This window comes from Ischnura elegans, chromosome 6, assembly GCF_921293095.1.
Source record: "Ischnura elegans chromosome 6, ioIscEleg1.1, whole genome shotgun sequence".
Classification (NCBI taxonomy): domain Eukaryota; kingdom Metazoa; phylum Arthropoda; class Insecta; order Odonata; family Coenagrionidae; genus Ischnura; species Ischnura elegans.
This window is the reverse complement of record NC_060251.1, coordinates 96,154,923-96,169,729: the sequence shown is the minus strand read 5'-3', so window position 1 is coordinate 96,169,729 and position 14,807 is coordinate 96,154,923. Positions and strand designations below refer to the sequence as shown.

Here is a 14,807-nt window from a genome sequence, read left to right as displayed (position 1 = left end):
CGCAGCCGTTATAATCTCTTATTGATCGTGGAAAAAAAGACATTCTGAATCTGTATGTTCTACAGTCTATCTCTCTTATTTTATGTATATGATCTGATCTAACGTAGTATTTTGGCGTTCGTAAGGTATTGTTAACTTCGTCAGAGAAGACACTGCTCTTGAATTTATCTAAAAGGTTTAGTTTAACTACACTAACAATTGTCAGGGAATGCATTCACACGGCTAGTTCGGCCCACTATAGTTAGGACGATCACTCAGACAATCGTAATGTGAACGAGGATTAAGCGCTGAAAGAATAAATATCATTCATTGTGATGATGATCAGTGGTGACGGTGGCGCCTCCTCCCAGGAACTACTTCCTTTTTCTTTCTTTCCCCTACACCCCCCCCTACCTCCGCGCCACCTGTTTTAATTTTAGCCGGTCGCACCTCGCCCCCGCGTCACCCCGTCCGCTATTTCCGTCCTCCCTTCGCCGAGCCACGCACCTTCCACCTCGATGCGCAGATCGCCCCGTCAACCGAAACATATCCCGACGAGGGAGAATTCTCGACTTTAGGAAACACTTGAGAATGGAAGTTGATGGGGCATGGAGGATTTTACTGGATATCACTAATACCTTCAAGTTGTACTCAATGCCAGTGAAACCGTTTTATAATGGAATGTAAAAGAACATATAACACTTAATAAGGTCCCATCACGTCAAAATTTCTAATGAAGGGGCATGAAGGATTTCACAAAATATCACAAATAACTTCAAGTTTTAGATACTATGTGAAATAATTTTATAATGGGATATTACAGAACGTATAACACTTAATAAGGTCCCATCGCGTCAAAATTTCTACTGATGGGGCATGAAGGATTCCACAAAATATCACAAATACTTTTAAGTTTTACTCTGTGAAATAATTTTATAATGGAATGTAAAAGAACGTATAACACTTAATAAGGTCCCATCGCGTCAAAATTTCTACTGATGGGGCATGAAGGATTCCACAAAATATCACAAATACTTTTAAGTTTTACTCTGTGAAATAATTTTATAATGGAATGTAAAAGAACATATAACACTTAATAAGGTCCCGTCATGTCAAAATTTTTACTGATGGGGCATGGAGGATTTTACAAAATATTACAAATACCTTCAAATTTTACTCAATGGAATCTTTTTATTATGGAATATAAAAGTACATGTAACACTTAATGAAGTCCCAGAATGCCCTGATTGCTATTGATGAGCAATGAACCTTAGTAAGTGTAATACTTTGATGCATAATGATTTTAAAAACAGGAATAAAACTACAGCTCTCAGCACCATGATATCGCACCGCGCAAAACCGGTCGTCCAAAATTATACACATGTGAAATTAACGAAGGTTTTTATGAGAAAAAAGGTGACTTTAGATTGTTGCAGTGACAACGAAACGCGCCTACCGTAAATAAACACAGAAAATATTGTGGAATGTCTTATTTAATCGGTATAAGGAATTTTCACCACATATTGCCACAAATCGTACATAGTTGGGGAATATTTCTTCGTTTCTGAGATGTTTTCTGAGCGTCTTTAAAGTCATTCTAAACCGCTCCCATGCTACCCTTTCAATAGCGCGGGTGGAGGGGTTTATAATGTCCCCTCCAATGGATCTCTCCATGGCTGGCACTCTGGCAAGGCCGTTGCTTCCTCCTTTCGTAATGCCGCGTCGGGCAGTGTGATGATGATGATTGTTGGACGCGGGTGGGGGGGAAGGGGAAATGGGGAGGGAGGGGGGTCACGCGGTGCAACCGGAGGAAGAAGAAACACCAATTGTCCGCGCGCCGCGTTGCCAACTTACATTCCTTTTCCTCGTGGTCTTCCTCTCTCGCGCAGCCAGTGTAGCAGGAAATTCTGTCGCCCGAGTCTGGTTCCTGCTCAAGTATTCGACGTCGATTACCCAGAAATAATGCTGACGCAATATCCTTGCCGGCTACGATCTTTCTAATACTTAAAGTACTTCCCTACGTAAAGATTGCGAGAGTTCTTCTCGCCTACAGCATCGTCAAATAACCAACCACCATTGGTGATTAAATTTTTTTGTTTTCTTTGTTTGGCAATTTTTGATGATTTGGAAGATGGACTAATCTCCCCTGATGAAGAGTGACCATCAAACGTCTGCCACGGAGAATCTGAACCGGTGGAGAACCCGAGATAAGTTTCTGCATTAATTTCGCCGGTAAAACCTGCGATACTAATACTACCTCTCTTTAAAAATGTGGACTACGCATGGAATTGATATTTTCGTCATTGAAAATATTAAATATTGCTCGTGCGAGGGTATTAATAGCAAGGATAAATGGGTATTTAAATAGAAAATCTACTTATTATCTTGCATGCCTCCTGGGTTATTATTTCTCCTTTTCTCGTTGTATTTTCTTGCGCGTATTATTAACGAATAAAATCCACTAGTTTTTAAAAAGTTAGTTTTACTGACCGTAGATACGATTTCTTGTACCATCAGTAATACCATAGAGTAAGCATATACATACTCTATGGTAATACCTACCCAATGATTTGTTTTACCCACGCTAGATGAAGGAATACGTACGGACTAGGCGTCGCCTTCTATCCTTCCCTAATGATGTTGAGCGAGGCGTTATTTTCTGTTTTCAGTTTCCGCGGGCATTCCCCTCACGAATTCCGTCTCTTCCAACATCTTCTCCTCTTTCCCGCTTGGCACGCCGCTGTTCCCGTTTGATTTCGGCGTAGTTGGGTGCGCGGCCCAGAGGTGGCTCTGCCTCCGCATCAAAACCCTGGGCCGAAACCAGACTTGATGTATGGGCCCGCTACCTTATCCATCTCTTCAACCGCGACCCAGGATAGGAGGGACTTTTCCATTGAGACCCTATCCTCAAGCGGCATCTTTTGCTGATGTAGGAAATAACGATAACCTTCGCTCGCATTATGTCTTCCCTTGATGAGGATGAGTGAATTAATCGATCAAATAATGTGATATTATTTCTAATATTATAATAATTTAATGTGATATTATTTTAGGAAAGTTGCCGTGTTATTAGTACCGTACCAGTCTTTAAAAAATTTCACTTGTTAAGTGAAATGCCCACTCTATAAATATTTAATCATACTTTAACAGAAGTACTGTAGTGGAGGATCCTCTGCGAATATTACAATTCGCGTTTTCAGATGACATATGTTTTACGACAAGTGCCTCCATTACTTTTTTAGTATTTACAGATATAATTGAAAGAATTAGTAATTGGGGTTTACACAAATAGATCGCTATAATTTCAACCGGTCACTTTTTTTTGAGCGGGTCCAAATTCAAGTTTTGTTTTCTTCGTTAACTCAAATCGCCAATTTTTTCTTCGCCAAAAGCAGGTGAGAATTGGAATTATTATTTATTTTACCTCCCCTTTCATTTAAATCGTGTCTCAACGAACCAGGAAGTAAAATGAATTTGAATATCAAGTGCATCTCCTTGAGAGTCGAAGCAATCAATCGGGAATGGTAAGCGGATTTTAGAAAAGGAAAGACTGACTGCTCCAGAAAAAGTCTTACGTCAAGTCATTGCATTTGAACGCTCCGACTGTCTTTAAGCATTGAGGTAATCAGAAAGTCAGGTATCTGAGGACGTGGGGAAAATATTTGCCTCGTCGGTTGGAGTTAAAAAGAAATCGAAGTGCACGAGAAATTTGATTTATGCCGAAATAAATGGGGCATGCTGATCTTGTGGAGTTTTCTTCTTTTAGCATTTGCACCCAAGTTTCCTCAGACAGGATGAAAATTACGTCGGTAGAACTCGTTCGCGGAAAGGTAGGTGCTATTTGAGCGATGCCTGACTTTAAGGGAAAAACTAATGAGAGGCCCACCCGGAAGAGTTTTCGTTTTCAAAAATAGTTCCTCGCATGTCTTAGAAAATGAGACACAAAAAAAATTCAACGAAACTTCCGCGGAACTTCTGGGAAGGAAGTAATCCCTCCTTTTTTAACTTTTCCTCGTGTTCCTTCAGACTTCTCTCGCTATTTTTCCAACTGACGTTCAGGTAAATCAAATGAGGGATACCTGTTTGAAGTATGTACAGACACTTCACTGCTGCTCCCTGAAATTATTATTGCTGTGGTTACTTAACATACCTCTGTTTCTCCCTGAAAAAAATATTGCTGTGAGTAGTTGCATTTTGTGTTTTATAGTGACTAGGGAGAGCCGATATGTTTTGAAGTTTAACAGATGCTTTGGAAATATATCATTGGTATTTCAATAAGTTTTCCGGAATACACCTTGGGCATAATTTGTGTTTTTAATAGATGGATGTGAATGCCAATTCGAAGCACATGAATGGAAGTAATTATGTATTGGGGAAAAAAAGATCTTTACCATTTGATGTAAACTAAAATTATTGAAAATTTCTTTTTTATTTCTCGTGGAAATTTACCACCAATTCCACCGGAACAAATTTCTTATTGCAGAAGTTATTTTTGCCATCTACCCGGTAACTGGTCTAATCTTGCTGGGAAGTTGGCCTCAGAGATGTCGAAGATACTCACTGAATGCTCATTCGTTGAGGTATTGGGCTGGCTATAGAGTTTCTACTCAAAACTACCCCCTGTATGTATTTGTATTTCTATTTAACCATGTAGCTTCTTTTTTTGCCTTTCTCCACTTTGCAAAGTAACCTTCCCAAAACGCAGCATATTTAAATATGAGTAATTCCTAAAATATTGAATTGAATACATCAAAATAAGTATTGCATTTTTTTGTCCAAGTGTTCAATTTTCGCTCAGATAGTATTTCATTCATTTACAATATTCATCGAATAATAAGCATTAGCTATAGCAATGACATTAAGTACCCTACAAAAATGTTAAAATCAGCGCGCAAATGTAACAAAATATAAATCATTGCAACGAAATTTTTGGATACCTAAATTGCATAAAGTTTTCGCACAATCCACGCGTCAGGATCCTCATGAAATATGGCTTCGTGTAGTTCCACATCTAAGCGCATGTCTTTCCGTGGAATCGCTCGGGGACGCGGAACTCCAGGAAAATACTTCGTCTCCCGACTATGGCTAAGCTATCCCGCTATTCCCGCTTGCCACGTCTTCCTTGAATCCCAGTCTGGATTTAACTCCCTGAGGGAACGCTAGGCTATCAATCTTTGCTCGAACTCCTCCCCTTCCTCCCCTTAGATTGCAGCGACTTGCTCGTGCAGTCGAATAACCCAATTAATGTGGCATTCGCAAAGGTATCTTTTCACCCATACCCCCCATTTTACACCACCCCGTGGCAGTGTCACATTAAAGCGTACTTGAAAACCGTCCCTTCAACGCCGCTGAACTTGCAGACGTGACTGCCTGACGTGCGGGAGACGGATCGCGGAGTGATATATATATTCAACAGATTCGTAAATCCTTTAAGGGATGAGGAATTTCGTAGCTGCTCCGCTGATGGCGGAGGTTTTCGGATGAGTTATGGAATACGGAAGGTGGAAGATGAGCGATTCTTTTTTTTGGGGGGGGGGGGGGGGGGAGAAATCCTTCCCTTTAGGCGTGACTTCAGAGACATCTGCCGGGAGGAGGACTAATTTCCGCCTCATTTTCGTGTCCGTCTTTTATTTCCTTCTGTTCGATTGGGCCTCGGCGTGCGGGATGATCGATTCAGACTCTGTTCCGTGAAAATAAGGAAAAAAAGAAATTTATTTCGTCGTATTTTTTTCGCGACTATGCATAATGTATGTCATGAATTCAATACGCCGTCGTCGCTGATTGAAAAATGCGTGCATTCCGACCTGATGAGGCTAAACTCCGCCTGTCGACACTGAATTAATGGATTCTGGAATTGCATTCGGCGGCCGTGTAATTTCAAGATAGTTCTTAGCCTTTTGTAGCACTTCCCTGTAACAGTATTGATAATTATCATGGAATGTTTGTCTATTATGATCATGATAAATTTATGTTAGGTGCTCTTTTTGTTCCTTTGTGAATTCATCGCTATGCTAATGATCATTTTTGAGAATATTTTATTTAATATGCATCCATTTTTTTCAATTTTCTTGATGTTACTTTTCTCAGTTATAGTTTTATGCTGTTTTGCTATTTTGTATGCAATTTATGAGTTTTCATGCAGTCATATTATCCGTTATTTTGAGGTTTAACACCATCGAAATTTAAATTGAATAGCAATTTAAAAGCGTTATTATTGGTACTAAAAAAAATTGTACACTGATTAACTGGTCGTGGATCCTATCGATTTTCAATATTGATCGATCATTGACGGTTTTCAATCATTTATAACTAATTTTTGATCGTGGGTTGATAGTTACAGCCTCGGTATCCATGGCATTAAACTACATACTTCGGCGTTCAAATTAAATAGTTATCGGGCACATGTAATGCAATGATTACCGAAAATTGACGATAATTGGCAATAATTATCAACCTTCGACAATATGATGACCAAAGACAATTCAACGATTATATGCGATCAACATCATTCGCAACCAGCGATTCGTCGTGAATATGATGTAATTAACTATGGAAGTAATGCGTTTGAAGCGGAGACTCCATAGTTGTGAAGTAGTGACAGATATCGATATCGAGTGGAACCCGGATGTATCGACAAAAGTTACTTAAAAGTAATCGAATCGTTTATTACGACTTTAAATATGATAAATAATATCATGCAAACGATCAATACAGTATTGAATATAATGTATCGACAAAAGTTACTTCACAAATATTTATCGAATTACTCATTGTCACTGAAAATGTGACGATTAACACCACTTAAATGTGGATAAAGTATCGAATAAAATAATACTTAGTTTATTTTGCCTAACTTATCAAGTGACCACCGTACGGCTTGGCCTTGTTCATCGATGATGTTTTCGATTGATCGATCTAGCCTCGGTCGGCATTTACGGGAGGCGGAGTCGACTGCGAGGTAATGGTTTCAATGGATAGGGAGAGTGATTGAATGCGTGGGGCGGTCTGCGGGAGGTCCTCTGCGTCTCTCGCACTCTCTTCTCTGCATTCCCCGCGCTTCGGCCGCCTCCCGACAGATGTCACCCCAGGACTCCTGCTCCTCTCCCCCGACCTATCTTAACTTCCGGGAGTGTGAGCACGCCGCTGAATCATTCGCACGAGAAGATTGAAGTACACTAGAGAGGTATATGGCGTTTGGGAAAATGCTGGCGAGGATAGAAGCTCATTCTAGTGATAAGGGATATTTTTGGTTTCAGAAAGACTCTCACCTCGCCTCATGTGAACGAAGGAAACGAATGACTTGTGTTTGAGATTTAGTTCATTCGAATTCAATGGCAAAATTATTTGTCTGCAGTGTAGAGCACGATAAGCAAAATATCATTCATTCTTCTAACTTCTTCCTGTCGCTCATCGGTGGACACCAACAGTATAAATATATCCCTAACTATGGGCGTTATGTAACAACAGGATTTATCTTTGAATTCATTCTAAACCATGGATTCCTTTTCTCAAAAATTGAGCTCGCCAGCAAATGAATGTGTAATTGAGCAAACATAAGAACCAAAAATGTTCACAGGCAAGAGAGTATACTGTGCAGTCGCTATAATGTACTCCTGTTTTAACGATAATTACTATGCTATGACGATTACATATTTAGTTTTTTTTAACGTCACACTCATTTTGTGGACGAAGCATCGGCCACTCGAAAATTGCATTATTGTCATCATTTTTATTATTTTCCTGGGTCATTGTACCGTCAAACACCCGCCAGTCTGTAACGGTATAGTGGACGCATCTTTTTGTACTAAAGTGTTCGTATAGTTCGATATTTTTTGCCGATATCGTCCCGCTGCAAACCCGATAGCCAACGAGTTTGAAGGAGTACTGAACCTTCTTTTCGCGAAAGTTTACTGTCAGCTTGAGTTGGATGTCTATGCGTGAAAGACGTTCTTTTCGGGATGCGAAGTTTTAACTTTGCCGCGGAATGGAGCTTGGTGTCGCGGAAGATGCGACCTCGGGTTGACTTCCTTGACCTCGGCGCCTCGTTGACGCACGGCGGGGCGCTCGGCCCATCATACGCGTCGCGCGCCGCTGGTATCCTGTCAACGGAGTTCCCCCGCACCCAGTGGCCATTTCTCTCTCGTGGTGACGGGAGCTCGCAGGCGATCCGGCCAAGTTACTTTTCATATCAGTCATTCAAGCGATTTCTCCTCCGCGGTCCTTCTCTCTTGATATCCTTATGCATAGACTTTCAGGTCTGATATCGTACCATGGGCGTACCCAGCGAGGGGCAGGGGGGGCAGCTGTCCCCCCCCCCCCCTTAAAAGCAAAAATCGCAAAAGTCTTTAAGCAAAATCAATACTGAATTGAAACGAAGTATTCAGCAAATTTTCTTTGAACCCACGAATGATATATATTAGTATAAGATTTGTAACTAAAATAAAACTCTTTTTTCAAGAAATAATCTAATAATTCCATGGCTTGCCACCCCCGTAGACGATGGCTTGCCCGCCCCCTAGACCATGGCTTGCCCCCCCTCCCTAGTTATGATACGGAGTCGCCCTTGTATCGTACTATACCAGTATCCTCTCAGGTCACCGAGAAAATCGTCTTATCAGCTCTGTCAAAGCAAAACTTTTGTCCTATGGATTTAAAATCCAAAAATTTGGCCAAATCAATGAAAAATTCCCATAATAAAGGCATGCTACTTTTTTACATTGCTTTCTATGTGTACCCTCTTTATGCATAGGCTGGACATAAGGAAGTAATAATAAGCTAATATAAATTTACTTTCCTTATGGCTATAAATAAAATTTTCCAATGAATATATAGCTTTTCTAATCAATAATAGGCTCATAAGTCTGATACCGCACTATACAAGCACCCTAGTAGTACAAGTACCCCGCAGGTCACGTGGAAAATCGTCTTGTGAGCCCTGTCAAGGCATTTTTTTATCCTATTATTAATGGTTTAAAATCCAAACATTCAGCCGCAGCAATAAAAAAATTATCCTCCGATATTAAAGGCTTACTACTTTTTCCATCTCTCTCTAAAGCCGGCTATATATGGGATGTTCCCTGCGTCTAGCAAATCCAAAACTATAAATTTCAAGGGGAGACTGAAATCTGTGTGACAGAAATTTCGTGGAGTTTTGCGAGGTTATTTCAAGTAGATCCCAGCGTGGGGATTTCCTCGTGATACCGGAATACGGGCGTAGCCCAGGAATATACATTGTGCGAAATGTTTGCTCAAGAATTTTGCGGCGGTTTCCTGAAAGAGAGTCTGTTTCATATTTCTGCTGGTGTATTTTTTTTACATCTGCATGGCTTGATTATTCAAGCAACATTCCAGTCTTTGCCCACGCCTCAAAAGAAAAGCTGAAATAAGTTGAGACTCCCTGAACTTATTTGTCGAAAAAAGTATCCTTTACCGCGGATAAACCTCACCGCCGTTAGGTTCACTAATTTTCGGTCCAGGGAACTGAGATCGGCCGCAGATTATCATCGTTTACTTACAATTAGTCAGTGTAAAATTTCACCCAAAGAAGTTTTTGCCTCCCTCCATCATCCGTGGTTCGGTATCCTTAAAAAATGAAAATGACTTCTTCCTCTGGCATCCCTATCAGTTAAACCCTTCTCCCTCAATTCATTCTCGACAAAGCCCTTCCATCTTCTCTTTGGTCCCAGCCTTTGGTCCTCCTCTTGTTATCTTCTCTTCTACGTGCAAATTTTGAATTCTGTTACCGAACTGAAATGTCAATTTTTGACTTCATTTCAAGTTTTTGTCGGTAGGTATGTGAAGTAAAGTAAATATGAAAAGTGAAATTTACCTACTTAAAGCGGGAAGGCATTTGTTTAGGGATAAAATAATCGATCAGATTTCTCTCTGTTGTAACCTTAGTAACCGTTCCTATCCAACTAATTCGGGACTGTCCCTATCTGTTCTTTCTATCCACCTCTTCTTCAACGATTGTCTTCACCTTGTCCACTAAGCTGTCCCGTCCTTTTCCTAGTTTTTTTTTTTTTCTATTTCCATAAAGATTCAGCAATTATTTAAGATTAATCTGTTGTGTTTATTAAGGAATAACTACATTATGTCATTAATCGGCTCTTCAAAACGTAATAACTAAATGTTATTTTACGTTTTAGGTGAAGAGTTAGCATGCCAGTCTGGGATAAGAGATAGGTTTAAAAAAATAGAAGAAATAGATGAGGTATCGTTTCAGAGAATTTACTCCTTGGTCTGTTCCGACTCAGTAAAGTTCACCGGAATTAGGGGGGGGGGGGGCGAGGGTACGGAGTGACGCAAAAGAGGAATAACCTTCCCCTGTCCCTAAAAAATCGATCAGATATTGGATGACCAACATTCCGAATATTAATGCGTCCGACTTCTTTCAATCGGACGCCATTAATATTGCTTCTCCCCCGTCTTTCTGATTGCCTTAAAATACGTTAAACACTGCTTCATTCATTTTCTTATTATGAGCGATATTTGAGTTAAGGGCCACCGCAATTCTTCTCCTGACGATTGAGTTTTTATTTTTAATTGCAGTACTCCGGTACACTACGCTGCTCAGTGCCAAGTACGCTCGCCCTCAAGTTTGAAATTTTTACACCTTTTATCGAACACATATTCCGATTTTAATGTGAGATGTAATATATTGAGGTAGCAATCAATTTTAATAAATATTTCAAGCGCACCAGAGGAGTTATATTAGCGTTGAAAATTCCCCTTTACCACTTTGTGGGATTTCATATTTTGAAAAGATTTCATCCAATGTCGACTTGATTGCGTGGATATTAATAGTTTGGTTACATTTTGAATCCTGTTTTTATTTATAAAGTAACCACATGCTCATTTCGTGCGTTATCATTCTAGTGTGCTGCTCAATTCCCTGCTTTGGTACATTGTATAAAAAAACTATCAATTTTTAATCCATACCATAAAGAGAAACACTCATTGATTTAGTTATTGTTTAAATCTTTTGAGCATAACGGTTAAATAGGAAACGTATAAAATGTGAAATATCGTATATTTCTCTTGCCCGGATGTTCCTGTCATCACTCATGCAGACTCATTACATTAAAGATTAGAAGAATTTATACACTTTCATGGCCAACATTGACGGCGAGAGATAAATAGCATCATTTATCTTTAATTCTCCGTCTCTTATCTCAGTCAGAAGGAGCGAAATGTTGAATAATATTTATACAATACGAGCGAAGCCTTGCCCTTTTCCTACAGAATCATGGGTAATCTGATCATCGCTGCACCGTCGGTGTCAAGGACGGTCAGTGTGCGATAATGCTCGATAGAATTCTTCCCGAGGAAGTTGAGAAACTGATTGTGACATACTTACTAACGTCACTTTATACGTTTAACGTATCAGACATAAAGTTTTTTGTACATATGAGACGCGCGGATGTAAAACTGAAAGTAATCCATTTTTTTTCTATTTTCAGTGGCTGGCTGAGTATCCGTAGCTGCCTTAGGCTATGATCAGTGGATCGCCAGTTATTTTTCGGTAAGTATGATTTTTTCATTTTAATCGAGTTCTATTATGTAATTAGGTAACGTCTAGTGTGTTAGATCAATATACCGTTGTATTGATTTCGAAGTAACTTTGTAACAAAGGCATAACGTCGTAAAAACACTTCCTCCCTTTGAAATTCCCAGAAGAATACTCCAGCAACCTATTTGAGTATTAAATGTTTCATCTATTAGAGAAGTAAATTTTTAAATAATTTATAAGTTTTAAAAGAAGCAACGTGTAACTGTATGTGGAAATCGCTTTTTAAATATGACTCATTTCCTCAGAGTAATGTAAAAATATTTCGATTTCTTTTTTGGCTTGAATTCATACCGAACTTAACAATGCTGTTTATTGAGTAGCACGTTGTTCAAGGTGCGAAATGCAATTTCGAAAACAGTGTCAGTTATCACTTGACTACTTTGATGATAATAAAGTAGATTGACATTTAAAATAAAGTATGGATAAAGGAATCTTATTAGCAATGAATGACACTTCGTTACTTCCTTTGCTACTTTCGTTGCTGATATGGAGCCCTTCCACCACGTACAACCCTCAAGTTTCGCTTAAAAAGAATCGTATTTACCTAGTTAAATAGAAGTCCTTTGTTTATGTTCAATGCACAAGTATTTTTTCATGCACCACATCAGCATTTTCTCAGCATGTCACGTGGAAACTGCAAATAATTTTCGTGGGTAATTTATCGGGGAATTATTATTTATACCACTCATAGGGTTGCGTCGTCCGTCTCCTTATTTATTTGCGGCACGCGGTAGTTCGTCTTCTAGTCCCCTGTCGTCCGTGACGTAATTTATTCCCTCTGCCCGTTGGCTGAGTTAGCCGATGACGCTGAAGCAGTGGTCTCGCGCGGCGGAAGGGCTAAGGCGTCGTCGGATTCCGTTGTCCTAGGTCAGGACGCACGGCGCCGTCGTAGTAAGGGTCTCCCCATTCACTTCGCTGTGGCCTTCCCAACTCTTGCTTGGAAAGTTATTTTCACGCAAGGAACGCGATCGGGAATCAAGCTGTATCATTCTCTTTTTCCTCTCTAGTTTGTGATAACGCGACTTACGTAATAAAATCGCATGATACGGTATAAAAATAACCGTATGGAAAAAGGAATGTAAATTCCACCAAGTAAGTATATGAATTTTATCTTCTGCGAGTCTTCCTAATCTCAAGACCATTATTTTTTCTTAGTGGTTCTACAAAGCTCATTATTGTTCAGTTCTTCGGCAATACTTAGTCCATTTTGCGTGAGGAATAATTAATTTGCCTAAGAAAATGGCGAGGACCGATGTAACATTTTGATCAGTTGAAAAGTTGCATTTCTGTTCTTACAATATCTCATTTAGGATGTACTCAAATGGAACAATGCATAAAAGAGATCAGATTTATATTTTAAGGTTCACTACTTATGTTTAAGCATGGAGTGTAAAAAGGATATTATGATTATAAATGATTTTTTTTAATAGAAGACCTAATAGTGGATTTCGTAAAATTGTGTACAGTTATAATTCATGCATACTTCGTGTTTTCTCGACCTAGAATGAATTAAGGATAAGGGTTTTGAATTTGTTTTATAATAATATCTATTCTGCGGATTTCTCTGGCGGCCAAATTCCGTTTTCATCATTCCCTCTTTGTCGTTTAACGCCACCTCATGTCGCGCGTTATGGTGTGCTTGCAGGAGTCTTAGAATGATTTATCTATCGACCGATTTCGTTCGAGGTGATGGGTGAGCTTAAGGGCCATTCTCGAGTCCTGCGGAGAATGAGTGCATTATAAATAATGAATTTCTGCCGCCATGGAGAATCTCTCCTTTGTCATGAGGTGATGTGCGCAGTACATATGAGAAATAAAAATCTTCCTGAAATGATTTAGTGATTTCATCCCTGCTTCTCAAATAGATCATTGGATTATCATATGACCTCGATGATTTTCCCTTACATGGGCCTTCATGAACATAATCATCTGAATTTTGAACGAATTTTTTAGTTTTTGGGAGATTGGTTGCTGTTATCATAGCTCCGATTTGTTATCGATTCATGTTTCTTATACGTATATCGTCACTGTTGCTGGGGTTTCTGAAGGGGAAGCACTGGAACTATAAGTTTTCCATTACTAACATATATTTTCATATTATTCCTTGTTGCAGAACCTTAGAACCGCCAGTCTGTATTTTCTCTTGCATTTTATATCCCTATTGTACCTCGATATCTATTTTGAAAGTTGTCCGAAGCAGATAGGTGTAGTTTGTTTTTTTTTGTATATCATTTTACCCTATCTTCCTTACTTATATAGTTTCCGAGCTGCCGTATTGTTCACGCGAATCATATTCCTCTGCTCTCCTCAAAGAGAGCGGAATAATAAATATTTTTATCTTTCATCCTGCGGATATTCTCCATTTGAATAACATTTATGAGAGTGTTGCCAATGGATTTTGTTAAATGAATATGCGTTGAAATATCTCCCTTCGGCTCTAATGTTTCTGAGCCCTTGAATTGTGAATAATTCATCGTACCTCTATGTAACCGCTGATAGCATTTATCCAAACTCCTGAATCCGCGGCAATTTTTCTCTCCTTTCCCACGTTTTCGAGCCTGATGATTCTTGAGTGACACCTTGCTTACGTCTTCTCTCCCTTATTAATCATTTTCATACCAGCGAAAGATGGTGGACCAATTTTTCCCACGCGTCGTTGTCCCATTGCCTTCCTTACCCTACTGATTTCCGAGCTATCGTGCAGCTGTCCAAGCGTCCCGCATTTATTTTTCATTGGCAACCTCTAATAATATTTATCAAAACGTCTAAATACGAGGCCACTTTTCTCACGTTTCCGAGCCTTAAGTGACACCTTACTTACGCCATCCCTCCCTTGTTAATTTTTCCACTCATTTTCACGATCCCAGCGAAAGATGACGGTGTAAATCGTCAAATGTTTCCTACCCGCCGTTGTCCCACTGCCTTCCTAATCCTACTGGTTTCCGAGCTATCGTGCAGCTGTCCAAGCGTCCCGCATTTATTTTTCATTTGCAACCTCTAATAATATTTATCAAAACGTCTAAATACGAGGCCACTTTTCTCACGTTTACGAGCCTTAAGTGACACCTTACTTACGCCATCCCTCACTTCCACTAATTTTTCCACTCATTTTCACGATCCCAGCGAAAGATGGCGGTGTAAATCGTCAAATGTTTCCTACCCGCCGTTGTCCCACTGCCTTCCTAATCCTACTGGTTTCCGAGCTATCGCGCAGCTGTCCAAGTTTCCCGCATTAATTTTTCATACGTAACCTCCA

At 39.7% G+C, this 14,807-nt stretch overlaps 1 protein-coding gene across 1 annotated transcript in view; it reads left to right on the top strand.

Annotated features, from left to right (window-relative positions):
* Window positions 1–14,807, top strand: part of LOC124161219 (PR domain zinc finger protein 1) — a 278,646-nt gene that overhangs the window by 73,883 nt on the left and 189,956 nt on the right. The window contains exon 3 of the mRNA XM_046537482.1: window positions 11,442–11,503. The gene's annotated coding sequence lies outside the window, so the exon portion shown is untranslated. The remainder of the gene's footprint in view (window positions 1–11,441; window positions 11,504–14,807) is intronic.